The sequence below is a fragment of the Eubalaena glacialis genome, chromosome 3, assembly GCF_028564815.1.
Source record: "Eubalaena glacialis isolate mEubGla1 chromosome 3, mEubGla1.1.hap2.+ XY, whole genome shotgun sequence".
Classification (NCBI taxonomy): domain Eukaryota; kingdom Metazoa; phylum Chordata; class Mammalia; order Artiodactyla; family Balaenidae; genus Eubalaena; species Eubalaena glacialis.
Window position 1 is genome coordinate 29,858,602 of NC_083718.1, and position 14,894 is coordinate 29,873,495.

General features: G+C 36.0%; 1 pseudogene; it reads right to left on the bottom strand.

Moving 5' to 3' along the window:
• Nucleotides 1–500: 500 nt before the first annotated feature.
• LOC133086946 (mitochondrial import inner membrane translocase subunit Tim10 B-like) lies at nucleotides 501–799 on the bottom strand (annotated as a pseudogene).
• Nucleotides 800–14,894: the final 14,095 nt, after the last annotated feature.

A 14,894-nucleotide genomic window follows, 5' to 3' on the forward strand; every position in this document is an offset into this window, starting at 1 on the left:
ACTGCTCCTTCCACTAGGTCCCAATGCACACACTACTTTGTGTGTGCCCTCCAAGAGTGGAGTCTCTGTTTCCCCCTGTCCTGTGGAAATCCTGCAATCAAATCCCACTAGCCTTCAAAGTTTGATTCTCTGGGAAGTTCTCCCGTTTTCAGACCCCCCAGGTTGGACAGCCTGACGTGGGGCTCAGAACCTTCACTCCAGTGGCTGGACTTCTGTGGTATAATTGTTCTCCTGTTTGTGAGTCACCCACCCGGTGGCTATGTGATTTGACTTTATTGTGATTGTGCCCCTCCTACCATCTCATTGTGGCTCATCCTTTGTCTTTGGATGTGGGGTATCTTTTTTTCTTTTTTTTTGGTGGGGGGGTATCTTTTTTGATGAGTTTCAGTGTCTTCCTGTCAATGATTGTTCAGCAGTTAGTTGTGATTCCAGTGCTCTCCCAAGAGGGAGTCTATTTGAAACCTTCTGCTGCACTTTCTCATCTTCCATTTTCTTTGGCTTTACTCTCTGACGATAACTTCACTTCCAACTGGCACAGATGAGGCAGCCTTGTAGTCTGCGATGCGGCGCTGTACCAAGGCAGGCATGAGCTGGATGTAAGCAGCCATGAGGCAGTGATTGGAATGGCTCAGCTTCCCAGCACAGCTCTGCAGACAGGCCTCCTCCTCAGCATCCAGAGCTCGGTGGTGCAAACTGGGCACGCAGCCCTGGAAGCAGAGTTCTGTCATCCGATTGTAGACCAACAGGAAGTCCCGCAGGTTCTTAGCTGCTGCTGCTGTTGCTTCTGCTGCTCCATCACCTCTATTGTTTTCTTAGTCTCGTTTTATTTATTTCTGCTCTAATCTTTATGATTTCTTTCTACTAAATTTGTGGGGTTCTTTTTCTTTCTCTAGTTACTTTAAGTGTAAGGTTAAATTTTGTTTTGTTTTGTTTTGTTTTTTGAGATACTCCTTGTTTCCTGAGATAAAATTGTATTGCTATAAACTTCCCACTTAGAACTACTTTTGCTACACTCCATAGGTCTTAGATCATCCTGTTTTCATTTTCATTTGTCTCTAAGTATTTTTTGATTTCCTCTTTTATTTCTTCAGTGACCCATTTGTTGTTTAGTAGCATATTGTTTAACCTCCACATGTTTCTGGGTTATTTTGTAGTTTTTTTTTTCTTGCAGTTGATTTCTAATTTCATAGCATTGTGGTCTGAAAAGATTCTTGGTACGATTTCAATTTTCTTAAATTTTCCTAGGCTTTCTTTGTAGCCTAGCATGTGATCTATTATGGAGAATGTTCCATGGGCACTTTAAAAGAATGTGTATCCTGCTGCTTTCAGATGGAATGCTCTATAGATATTAATTAAATTCGTCTGATCTAATATGCCATTTAAGGCATGTGTTTCCTTATTGATTTTCTGTCTGGATGATCTGTCCATTGACGTAAATGGAGTGTTAAAGCTCCCACTATTGTTGTTTTACTATCAATTGCTCCTTTTACAGCTCTTAACATTTTATAGCATATATAAATTAGGATGCACCTCTGTTGGGTGTATATATATTTACAATTGTTATACCTCTTCTTGATCATTATGTAGTGTCCTTCCTTATCTCTTGTAACAGTCTTTATTTTACAGTCTACTTTGTCTGATATGGGTGTTGCTACCCTTGCTTTCTTTTGATTTCCATTTGCATCGAATACCCTTTTCCATCCCCTCGTGTTCAGTGTGTATGTGTTCCTAGATCTGAAGTAGGGCTCTTGTAGACAGCATATATACAGATCTTGTTTCTGTATCCATTCCACCAGTCTATGTCTTTTGGTTGGAGAATTTAATCCATTTACATTTAAGGTAATTATTGAAATGTATGTTCTTATTGCCATTTTCTTAATTGTTTTGGATTTGTTTTTGTAGGTCTTTTTTCTTCCTCTCCTCTTTCGTTCTCTTCTATTGTGATTTGATGACTGTCTTTAGTGTTGTGTTTGGATTCCTTTTTCTTTTTTGTGTGTCTATCTATTATAGAATTTTCATTTGCATTTGCCATGAGGTTTTGATATAGCAGTCTGTATATATACATGATTGTTTTAAGTTGCTGATCTCTTAATTTCAAATGCATTTCAAATATCCTGCATTTGTACTCTCCTCCTCTCACAATTACTAGTTTTGATTTCATATTTGTGTGTGGATGATATCCTACCTTTACTGTATAATTCCCTTTACTGGTGAGCTTTCCCATTGCATAATTTTCTTGTTTCTAGATGTGTTTTTTTTTTTTTTTCCACTTAGAGAAGTTCCTGTGGCAGTTGTTGTAATGCTAGTTTGGTGGTGCTGAATTCTTCTATCTTTTGCCTTTAAAACTTTGATTTCTCCATCAAATCTGAACAAGAGCCTTGCTGGGTAGAGTATTCTTGGTTGTAGGTTTTTTCCCTTTCATCACTTTAAGTATATTGTGCCGCTCTCTTCTGGCCTGCAGAAAAAGAAATTAGCTGATAGTCTTATGGGGATTTCCTTGTTGTTATTTGTTCCTTTTCCCTTGTTGCTTTTAATATTTTCTCTTTGTCTTTAATATTTGTCAGTTTGATCAATATTTGTCTCAGCATGTTCCTCCTTGGGTTAATTCTGTATGGGACTCTCTGTGCTTCCTGGACTTGGGTGACTCTTTCCATTTCCATGTTAGGGAAGTTTTCAGCTATTATCTCTTCAAATATTTTCTCTCCCTTTCTCTCCCTCTTCTCCTTCTGGGACCCCTATAATACAAATGTTGGTGTGTTTCACATTGTCCCAGAGGTCTCTTAAACTGTCCTCATTTCTTTACATTCTTTTTACTTTATCCAGTTTCATGATCCATTATTCTGCCTAGTTTATTCTTCTATTGATTCCTTCTTGGGTATTTTTCATTTTATTATTCAACTCTCTTTGGTTGTTCTTTATATTTTCTATCTCCTTGCTTTAAAATTCTTGTAACTTCTTGCTCTGTGCATCCATTCTTTTCCTGAGTTCTTGGATCATCTTTACAATCATTACTCGGAACTCTTTCTCAAGTAGATTGCCTATCTCCACTTCACTTAGTTGTTCTTGTGGGGTTTTATCTTGTTCCTTTGTCTGGAACATATTCCTTTGATGTCTCATTTTGTTTACATTTCTATTTATATTTTTATGTATGTAGTAGCTTAGTTACATTTCTCAACCTTGGAGAAGTTGCCTTCAGTAGAGGATGTCCTATGTATCCCAGCAGTACACTCTCCTCTCGTCACCCAAGGGCCAGGGACCAACATGTCCCAGGGTAAGTTCTGACCTGTGTTTGCAGACTCAGTTCTGCAGGCTGCAGGATTGTAGTTTCCTTCCTTCTGGTGTCTGCCCCCTGGTGGATGAGACAGGTCTAGAGGCTTGTCTAGTTTTGTTGATTTCTTCTATTGATATCCTGTTTTCAATTTCATTGATTTCAGTTCTAATTCTATTATTTCTTTTCTTCTACTTACTTTGTATTTAATTTTCTCTTTTTTTCTAGTTCCCTAAGGTAAAATCTTTGATTGTTAATTTTAGTGTCTTCTTTTCTAATACAAGAATTCAATGCTATAACTCTCCCTCTAATCGTTGCTTTCACTGCATGGCACAAATTTTGATAAGCTGTGCTTAGATTTTCATTTAGTCACAATATTTTTTAATCTCTCTTGAGATTTATTTTTTGACACATGTGTTATTTAGAAGTGCGTTGTGTAATCCCCAGGTATTTTGGGATTTTCTTGCTGTTTTTCTTGCTGTTTTTCTGTTACTGATTTCTAATTTAACTTCATCATGGTCTGAGAAAAGATGTGATGTATACTCTTTTAATATGTTAAAGTATATTTTACAGTCCAGACTTTGGCCCATCTTGGAGAATGTTCCATGTAAACTCAAGAAGAATATGTATTCTGTTGTTGGATGAAGTGTACATGCCAATTATATCCACTCAATTAATGGTGTTGTTTAGGTCTATCATGTTCTTATTGATTTTCTATCTGCTTTATCTATCCATTTATGATACAATGGTATTGAAGACTCCAGCTATAATAGCGGACTCATCTATTTTTTCTTGATATATTCTCAAGCCCAGATATTTTTCCCTCAGTGGTGTCCAGTTGACTTAGGAAGCCTATCAAAAGCATTCTTCCTTTCTGTTGCTGTGTTTTTTATCTCTAGGATTTCTTTTTTAGTTCTTTCTTATTATTTCCTTCTCTCTACTTACATTGCTTACCCATTCTTTTCTTTTTCTTTTTTTTTTTTTTTGGGCAGGGCTGGGCCATGCAGCATGTAGGATTTTATTTCCCCAACCAGAGATCAAACCCATGCCCCCTGCAGTGGAAGCACAGAGTCTTAACCACTGGACTGCCAGGGAATTCCCACCCATCCATTCTTGTATGTGTTCTACTTTATTCATTAGAGACTTTAGCATATTAATCATAGCTGTTTTAAATTCCTGGTCCAATAATTCCAACAGTCCTGCCATGTCTGGTTCAGATGTTTGATCTGTCTCTTCAAATTTTGTCTTTTGCATTTTATTATGTCTTATAATTTTTTTCTTAATAGCTGAACATGACACACCAAGTAAAATAAACTGCTGTAAATAGGCCTTTAGTAATGTGGTAGTGAGCTGTGTGAGGAAGGGAAGAATTGTAGAGTCCTGTGATTAGGTATCAGTCTTTTAGTGAGCTTGTGCCCCTGGACTGTGAACTTCACAAATGTTTCTCAGTTTTTCCTCTTCCCCCTTGGGTGGGACAGGATAGAGAGTACTGGAATCGGGTATTTCCCTTCCCTGGTTCAGTAGGATCTGATAGTATCCTAGGTTCTGGTTAACTAGTTTCCCCTGAGGGCAGGCCTTGTTAAGAAGAACAGTGTGCTCTGTGGTATCTCAAAATGTTTCCTTTTCTCTTCCCCCTGCTGGAAGCATGAGGGGATTTTTCTCCTATGTTTACTACAGGAAGCTGGTCCAGTTCCTGGAGGTTAATTTTGCAATATTGTAGGGAACCCCTATGACAGGGTCATCCTGGAGTTTTTAACTCTTAGAGGACACACACTGAGCCTCCAGCAATTTGTAAATTACAGTTCAGGTTTTCCTATCCAGGCACTGGTTCTTATGGCAGTTTCTGCTTGTGAGTCTCTGCTCAGTAAACCATGATTTCCTGTATTTGCCTGTCCATCTCGCCAATCTTAGACACATTGTTTGTCCTGTGTCCTTCTTCTCTTAAGGATCTAAGAAGAGTTGCTGATTTTTCAGTCTGTTTAGCTTTTTACCTGTTGTTAGGACAGTGCTTCCACTTCCAAGCTCCTTACATGTGGGACTTGAAACTCCTTCAAGTCTTTGACTAAATATTATTTTATTAGACAGGACTTTTCTGACTATCCTATGTAAATAGTAACATCTCCTGCAATCCCTATTCACTTGCCTTCCCCCTTTCTGCTTTATTTTTCTCCATGCCAGTAATTCCTTTGTGATGTATGTATGATATACTTACTTAATCATTCATAAGTATGCTCAATTATGGCAAGAGTTCTGCTTACCACTACATCCTCAGTGTCTAGAAGAGTGCCCAACATATAATAGGGGATCAAGAAATATTTCCTTAATAGATGAATGAATGAGTTAGAGTCCTGCTTTGATCTTTGCTATTATATTCTGCAACTCAGCCTCTTACTTATTCCCTTTAAGTGCTATGAAACTTTGAGAGGTAATGGTATTATTTGAGGGAAACATTTCCCATATTGTTTTCATTGATTTTCTTTTCCTAGAAGCCAGTGATTAGGATCTGAGGCAGAGATATGACTGTGAATATGCTTTTGCTTCCCTGCCCCTTACCTCTTATCTTTGATGCCCCTCTAATCTAGTCTTTTACATTAGAGCTTTGCTTCCTTGGCAACTTTCAATCTTCCACTTCTCTGTCTAAAGCCACGTAGGTCCCGGGAGAGTAGCACAATACCTTTTCAGCAGATGCTATGTCATTAATAGAATGATAACCACACATTTTTCTGGTGTCTGTGCAAGTTCTATTGTGAAAATGAACTTAGAAGTAATGTGTAGCTGGTAATATGTATCAGAAATGAAAACTGAATGAAATTATGCCTTTGTTCTACAAGGTACTATGAAGATAAAAATAAACATAACAAATCTCATGAAAATATGTACAATAAAAATACCCAATATATAAAAACTGCTGTTAGTTCCCTTTCTACTATCTCCACGCTGAAGTAGCAAGAACACTAACTTGGCAGTCAGAAGACATGGGCCCTATCTTTTGATCTCTGATAGATGTCATTGATCAGCTATGTGACCTTAGATATGTCTCTCTCAGTTGTTCAGGCTAAAACCGTTGAATTCATTTTTAACTCTTCTCTTTCTCTAATAACTTACATACAATCCATAAGCAAATCTTGTGCATCTACCTTCAAATTATACCCAGGATTGAAACACCATCTTCACTGGTATCACCCTGGACCAAGCTACTGCCCTCTCTTCTCTGGGCTTCTGTTTTCTCCTTTCCAAACTTAGACAACTCCTGAGATCACCTCCACCTCTAGTATTATCAAGTCTATGGATTTTGTGACTCGGAGGTTTTGGAAACTTTGGTGCATTATCCCCAAAAAAAGAATGTATGTCATTTTTTGCTACCAAAATAAAAGTGAGCATGTGGGCAGCTTTTATCCTAACAAACAAGGGAGGAATTTCCACTCATAATATATCCAGAGAATCCAGACCCAGGAACCAGGACGTGTGGAAATTGGTAAGGCCTGCTGGCCGGTTGCCACCTGAGCTGTTTTTACTCAAAACACTTCTGACACAAAATGTGTTGGTTTTTTTTCACACCAACAACCAGTTATCCAATTCACTGGACAGCAACTAGGTGTCCTATAATTCACCTCTCAGTTCTGACACTAGATACCTGGAGTTAAGGCAGACCCCATAGATTAAGGGCTCAGTCTTACAAGACTGCCCCCACATAAGACAACAGTCTCAAGTATTCAGTGCCCAAGCCACCCACACTTCTCTCCAATTTGGCTACAAAGTTGGGAGCTCCACAGCCCTCCCCTTTCAGGTTCAATAATTTGCTAGAATGACTCACAGAACTCAGGAAAACACTTTACTTACTATTAGAGGTTTATTATAAAGGATATGACTCAAGAAGAGCCAAATGGCAGAGACACTTAAAGCAAGGTAGGGTGGGGGAGGGAGGGACCAAGAGTTGCCATGCCTTCCCTGGACATGCCACCTTCTCAGCACATGGATCCATTCACAAACCAGGAAGCACTCTGACATCTGTGGTTTAGGGTTATTTATGGAGGCTCCATTACAGAGGCATGATTGACTAAATCATTTGACACCAGCAATTAACTCAATCTCCAGCCTTTCTCTGCTTCCAGAAGATTGGGGGGATGGGACTGAAATTCCAACCTTCTAATATGGCTTGCTCTTTCTAATGGTGACAAGCCCCACACATGAAGCTACCCAGATCCACAGCCCCAGTCACCTCATTAGCATACAAAAGATAGTATTATCACTCCAGAGGAGTTTTAGGAGCTGTGTGCCAGAAACCAGGGACAAAAAACATTTATTTTTTATTGTATCACATCACTAAACCCACAACTTCTCTTTGCCTCATACAGAGAATTCCTGGCTAGGCTATTCAATTCAATCTGTTCTTTCAGACTTCATTGTCTCTTTGGGAAAAACTGGAGCCAAATTAAAATTTTAAAAAATAATAATCATATTTATAGTCATCTTTTTCTAAAAAGCATGATTTTATTAATACAATAAGAAGCCAAAAATGGTTGTAAAGATGAGCTTCACATAATCAGAGGCAGAAACACAAAATCTTACCCTGATATATAGGTCAGTCTTATGCCTTCAAATAAAGCTGCAAATGTAAGCAGCACTTTGCCGGAAACTGCCTTCAGCAGGAAGTCTCTTTTTTCTTGTCACTTTAGCAAAGCTACATTGTAACTAAATTTTAAATCAGGAACCCCCATGCTCTACTCATGTTCAGCCTAAGCACACCATTCAAATCTTTTGATAACAAATACCTTGCCTAACCTGTTGGTTCTTTCCATACGTCAAAGAAGTAGAAATGAAGAATAAGTAATTAACAGATGACAAGATCCCTTCCCTAGCTTCCCCTTCAGTAATCTCGTGAACAAACTATGTGAACAAGATAGCATCTAAAAAAAAATCACAAACAAACAAACAGAACAACTAATACTAAACTTTCATTGGGTTATTTGTATGGAAATATGTTAATATAAATGTTTCAGACATTACATGAAATTTCTAAAAATCTTATATGTTCTGGTATAATGTTATAAGTCATAATTTTAGTTATTACTTTAAAATGTATATCTCAGAAATAACTAAATTTCCTTGTCAATTGCATTATTATGAACTTTCATCAAATCTTTAACCGTGGTCATTTTTAAGTCTTTTGTCATTTACAGACAGTTCTGGGTGTACTCTGATGCTTTTGCAAATATGTTCCTATAAAAGGGTTTCATCTTCAAGGAATTCATGGAAAAGACCCTGACAAGTACAGGTTTCTGGTAACTGACTGTACTGCTGAACTGAATGAATAAGCATTTTCAGAACTCTAATGAAAAACTGATGAACTCATAAAAGTGCTAACAAAAGATCAAGATGAAAAAAAAAATTAATTACATGGGACTGAGTGAACGGATGAGGATGATTATAGTTTCTGTGACTTTCTGTTTGAATTAAAAAAAAAAATCCCACAAGGACTCAGAGGCAAAAAATATACAAATTGATTTTCACTGCAAAGTAAAGGAGCTGTTACAGTGGAGGATTACTGGACTGAATGTCAATATTATGACATAGTATGGGTGTGTTTCGTGTTTGGTAATTGCAATCATTGTTGCTTTTGTTGTGGTCATCCATTTACAATGCTTGGTGTCAGTCTATTTATCTCTTGTAAAAATAAAATACAGTGTGTGTGAAAAAAAAAATCACAAAAAGTTGACAAGCTTGCACACAGTGAGAGATGGTGACAAGTATGAACCCCTATCTCAATGATTATGTGAGCTTACTTTCCCTTTTCCCTTTAAAAACTTTCATGGCCAAGCAGAATCTTCAGAGTTGGTTTTGGGGGACATGAGTCCACCTTCCCCCCAGATTGCCAGGTTTTCTGATTAAAGCCACTTTCTTTCTACCAACACTTGCCTCTCAAGTATTAATTTTTGAGTGGCAAGCAGCTGGACCTGAGTTCAGTAACACAAATGGTCTCAGACTGATGTGTTAATTTTGGAAGTTAGCTGGCTTTATTAGTTAAAGATCCTTTGGTTGTGTATCAATCAGAATAACTTAATTTATGCTACACTAGCAAACTACCTCAAAATCATAGTGGCTTGTAATAACAAAGTTTTATTTCTTGTTCACATTACACATCCTTCTTGAATCAGCTGGGATACCTCATACCAGGATCCACACTGACCATTTCAATAGCTGCCAGTCTCCATTGTGGAGGGAAAGAGCTCTGGATGCCTTGAGCTTTGTCCTGGAATAAAATGCTCTGTGCTGGAAGTGACACCTGTAACCACAGCACACAACACATTGTCCAGAACTAGTCATGTGGTCCTCCTCAACCAGAAAGGCAGGAGTGAGGAAGTACAATCCTTTCATGTGTCCAGTGCTGGAAGATTTGATGAACAGCATTATCAAGTACATACATGTTTCAAGGGACAGAAGCACAGTGTAAACTACTTAAGCAGAAGGAAAAATCAGTTTTTAAAGGATCTCAGAAACCACTAGAACCAGAGAAAAAAACAAAACTCTCTCTTCAACTCTCTCTTGCCTCTTTTTTGTGCATACACATTTTTCTTTTCCTCTTCATACTCTGGCTTCTTTTAATTCTCAGGGACATTCAAGCAAGGTGGCCAGCATCAGATGACTAGATTTATATCTTATCATTTACTCTATTAAAACTGGCTTCTTCTTTGCATTCCAGGTGAAAGACCCTGATTGTTCATGCCTGTGTCAAATGCTCACAAATGGTCTAAATAATTCTTCTGTGTGTCAGGGTCAAAAGCAAGAAGATTCTTCTGTGTGTCAGGGTCAAAAGCAGCTTCCATGTGAATGTGAGCAGTAACAGTTCTTAGAGGAAGAGGTTGTTTGGCAAACAATACATAAATAAATAAGTTGTGTTTCCTACAAGATTTTTTATGCATAAGACAGTGCAAAAAAATGCCTTTGAGTTTTCCCTGTGGGCCTAAGGCATGAATGTAAGAGGGGGAGTGTTATTTAAAAATCGATATTTGAATAGCTAGTTTTTGTTCAATTCTTCATAATCTCTGAAGTTGAAGATTTCTATATTTACTACAAAGAGGCTTGAGTGAGACCTGCCCTAATATTTAGCACCTGCATGTTTGTGTATATAAATTTTATAAGGGGCAAGAACCACATCTGTATCTTCAGATCTTCACATATTGTTTTAAAAAGATACAATAGAACTTTAAGGAAAGAAGAATCTGGAGCAAAAAAGATCACATCATTCTGAGTAAAGCTCAGCAGGGTGAAACAATAATTTAAAATTTGATTTGCCAATAATAGGACCTGAAAAATGCATACAGCAAAATGTGAACAAAATTACAAAACAAAGCTATAGTAATTAAAGCAGTATGGTATTGGCATAAAACACACACACATAGGTCAAAGAAACAGAATAGAGAGTCCAGAAATAAACCCACACATATATGATCAATTAATTTACAACAAAGGTGCCAGGCACATACAATGAGAAAAGGACTGCCTCTTCAATAAATAGTGTTAAGGAAACTGAACAGCCACAAGCAAAAGAATGAAACTGGAGCACTATCTCACACCATACACAAAAATTAATTCAAAATGAAATTAAAATCTTGAATGTAAGACCTGCAACAATAAAATTCTTAGAGGAAAACATAGGTGACAATCTCCTTGACACTCGTCTTGGTCCTGATTTTATTAATTAGATACCAAAAGCAAAGGCAACAAAAATAAAAATAACCAAACAGGACTGCATCAAACTAAAATGCTTCTGCACAACAAAGGGACCCATCAACAAAATAAAAAGACAACCTACTGATTGGAAGAAAATATTTCTTTTTTTTTTTTTTTAATTATTTATTAATTTATTTATTTTTGGCTGTGTTGGGTCTTCGTTGCTGTGCGAGGGCTTTCTCTAGTTGCGGCGAGCGGGGGCCACTCTTCATCGCGGTGCGTGGGCCTCTCACTGTCGTGGCCTCTCTTGTTGCGGAGCACAGGCTCCAGACGTGCAGGCTCAGTAGTTGTGGCTCACGGGCCCAGTTGCTCTGCGGCATGTGGAATCTTCCCAGACCAGGGCTCGAACCCGTGTCCCCTGCATTGGCAGGCAGATTCTCAACCACTGCACCACCAGGGAAGCCCAAGAAAATATTTCTATATAAATATATGTATGTATGTATGTATGTATGTATATATATATATATATATATATATATATATTTATATATATATATTTAAAATAAGGTGTTAATATCCAAAATATATTTTAAAACTTACACAGTTCAATAGGAAAAACCCAACAATCTGATTAAAAATTAATAGAGGATCTGAATAGATATTTTTCTGAAGAAGACATACACATAGCCAAAAGGTACATGAAAGGTACTCAACACCACTAATCATCAGGGAAATGCAAATCAAAACCACAATGGGATATCACCTCAGACCTGTTAGAATGGCTATTATTAAAAAGACAAGAAATAGCATGTGTTGGCAAGGATGTGGAGAAAAGGAGCCCTACAACACTGTTGGTGGGAATGTAAATTGGTACAGCTACTATGGAGGAGTCTCAAAAAACTAAAAATAGAACTACCATATGATCCAGCAATTCCAATTCTGGGTATATATCCAAAGGAAATGAAAACTCTAATTTGAAAAAATATTTTCACCACCCCATGTTAATTGCAACATTATTTACAATAGCCAAGACATGGGAGCAACAGAAGTGTCCATTGATGGATAACTAAAGAAGATGTAGTACATGTGTACAAGGATTATTCAGCCATAAAAAGAAAGAAATCTTGCTATTTGTGATAACATGGATGGACCTTGAGAGCACTATGCTAAGTGAAATAAGTCAGAGAGAGAAAGATAAATACTATATGATCTCACTTATATGCAAAATCTAAAACAAACAAACAAAAACTGAACTCATAGATGCAGAGAACAGATTGGTGGTTGCCAGAGGCAAGGGGGTGGGGGATGGAGGGTGAATTGGGTGAAGGAGGTCAAAAGATGCAAACTTCCAGTTATAAAATAAATAAGTCATGGGGATGTAACATACAACATGGGGACTATGGTTAGAAATACTGTATTGCTTATTTGAAAGTTGGTAAGAGAGTAGATCTTAAAATCCTTATCACAAGATAAAAAATTTTGTAGCTACATATAGATGTTAACTAGATTTATTGTGGTGACCATTTTGCAATATATAAAAATATCAAATCATTATGTTGTACACCTGAAACTAATATACTATTATATGTCAATTATATCTCAATTTAAAAATATTGTTATGAACTGAAAAAAAATACAAGAAAAAATATGAAAATCCACCATCACATCGAATATTTTTAACCCATTACTTTCATTAATTGATAAAACAAGCAGACCAAAAATCAGTAAAAATATGAGAATATTTAAATGACAGATTAAGAAACGGGACTTAACATACATAGACAGATTTTGCACTGCAAAATTGCTGAATACACATTCTTTTTAAACACACAGAGAATATTTATAAAAGTTATTCATATTTTAGACCTTAAATTTAATGTCTCAACAAATTTCAAAGAACTGAAATAAATCCCTCCAACATCTCATTACAAGGGAATCAAATCAGAAATAAATTGCAGAAGTAAAAGCCCCACATTTTCACAACTAAGACGTACACTTATAGTACACTGGCAAAAGAAAAAAAATCATAATGCAAATAAGGTTACATTTAAAAGTAAACAATAATGAAAGTACTGTTATCAATTTCTGAAGGATGTAGGTAAAGCAGTATGAAAAAAAGAAATACATGGCCTTGGATGCTTATGATATGAAGGGAGAAGGGATAAAAGTAATGAGATAATCATTCAACTCAAGGAGTTAGGGAAAAAATAGAAAAATCAAAGTTAAACATAAGGAAGAAAATAATAAAGATAAATGCAGAAAGTAATAAAGTAGAAAATCAAATTAAATTCAATGAACATGACAAAGTTAAAAGTTGATTGTTTAAAAACAACCCAAGGTAACTCTAATCAAAAATGAGGGAGAACCCACAAATAAATAGTATTTGGAGTGAAAGGTGGTACATAATTATAGATGTTGCAAATATTAAAAAGATGGAAGAGGATATTATGAACAACTGTATGCCAATATATTTAAATGAAATGGAGAAAGCTTAGAAAAATACAAAACTGGCACAAAAGAAATAAAGACTTTACAACTTCTGTAACATTTAAATAAATTGAATTAGTAGTCAAAAATCTGCCCACAAAGAAACATCCACCACTATATGGATTTGCCAGTGAGGTCTACAACTAAAAAGATGATAATTCCAATCTTGCACAAACTTTCCCGGAAAATAGGAAAACAAGAAAACATTCCCCAACTCATTTAATGAGTCTGGACTAATCTCAATACCAAAACCAAATGTGAACAAATATGAGAAAGAGAAATTACAGGCCAATCTTATTATGAAGACAGATGAAAAAAATCATCATAATAAATGAGCACACCAAATCCAGCAATGTATAAAATACATTATATAATGTAATGACATTTAATTTATCATAGGAATGTAAGGTTTATTTATTAACAATAATAAATAAACATAAATCACCATATTATTTAGCTAAAGGAAAATAAAGGAATCTCTATAAATGCAGAAAGCTTGGTAGAGAATATTCACATCCACTCATGATTTAAAATACTTTCAAAAACTATGAAGAAGTGGGAAATTTCTTAATGAGATAAAAGGTACATAAAAAAACATACAGAAGGCATCACATTTAATGATAAAGCATTGATAGCATTCCCATTGGAACTACACTGGAGGTTCTAGTCAGTCAGTGCAGTTGGGGAAGAAGAAAAATAAGACATAAAATTCAGAAATGATATGCTTATGAACAAATCACCCCAAATAATCTGTAAACAAATTATTAGAATTAATTTAAAATTTGGCAAATTTATTGATACACAATCAATATACAAAGATACACTACATTTCTATATGCTAGTAAAAATAGAAAATGAATAGAAGATATTATTTACAGTAGCAATAAAAGGTATGAAGTAGCCATGGATAAGTCTAATAAAACGTGTGCCTCACATAAAGACAAAATTGTAACACTTAATTAGATGTCTAAAGTAAGTAAATATGCCATGGTTTTATATAGGAAGCCAATATTTTAAAGATGGCTCCTCAAATGGGTGTATAAATTCAATGCAATGTCACTCAATCAAAACACCAAAAGGTGTTTCACTGTAGTTCTTTTTGTCCTGAGAATATATCATCAGCGAGCATACAACCAGAATAGTGGTTTAAAAGTTATTTGGATTACTACTTTTCTTCTGAGTATTAAAAATTGATACAGTTAGGTTCATTGTTTCTGTTGACATGAAATTTTAGTTTTTTATTATTTTTATTTCTTATTGAAATATTTTAAATTTCTTGAATATGTAACATACTAACATGGTTTGAAATCAAAAAATACATTAAAAGATGTATACTAAAAGTTTTCTTTCTTTCACCTGCAGCACTTCCCACTCACCCTCTGGATAACTAATTTCACTACTGGTTTATCTTTGTGTTTCCTTTTGCCATGTTATGCAGATATGAACTAAAAAGAAACAAATCTCTAAT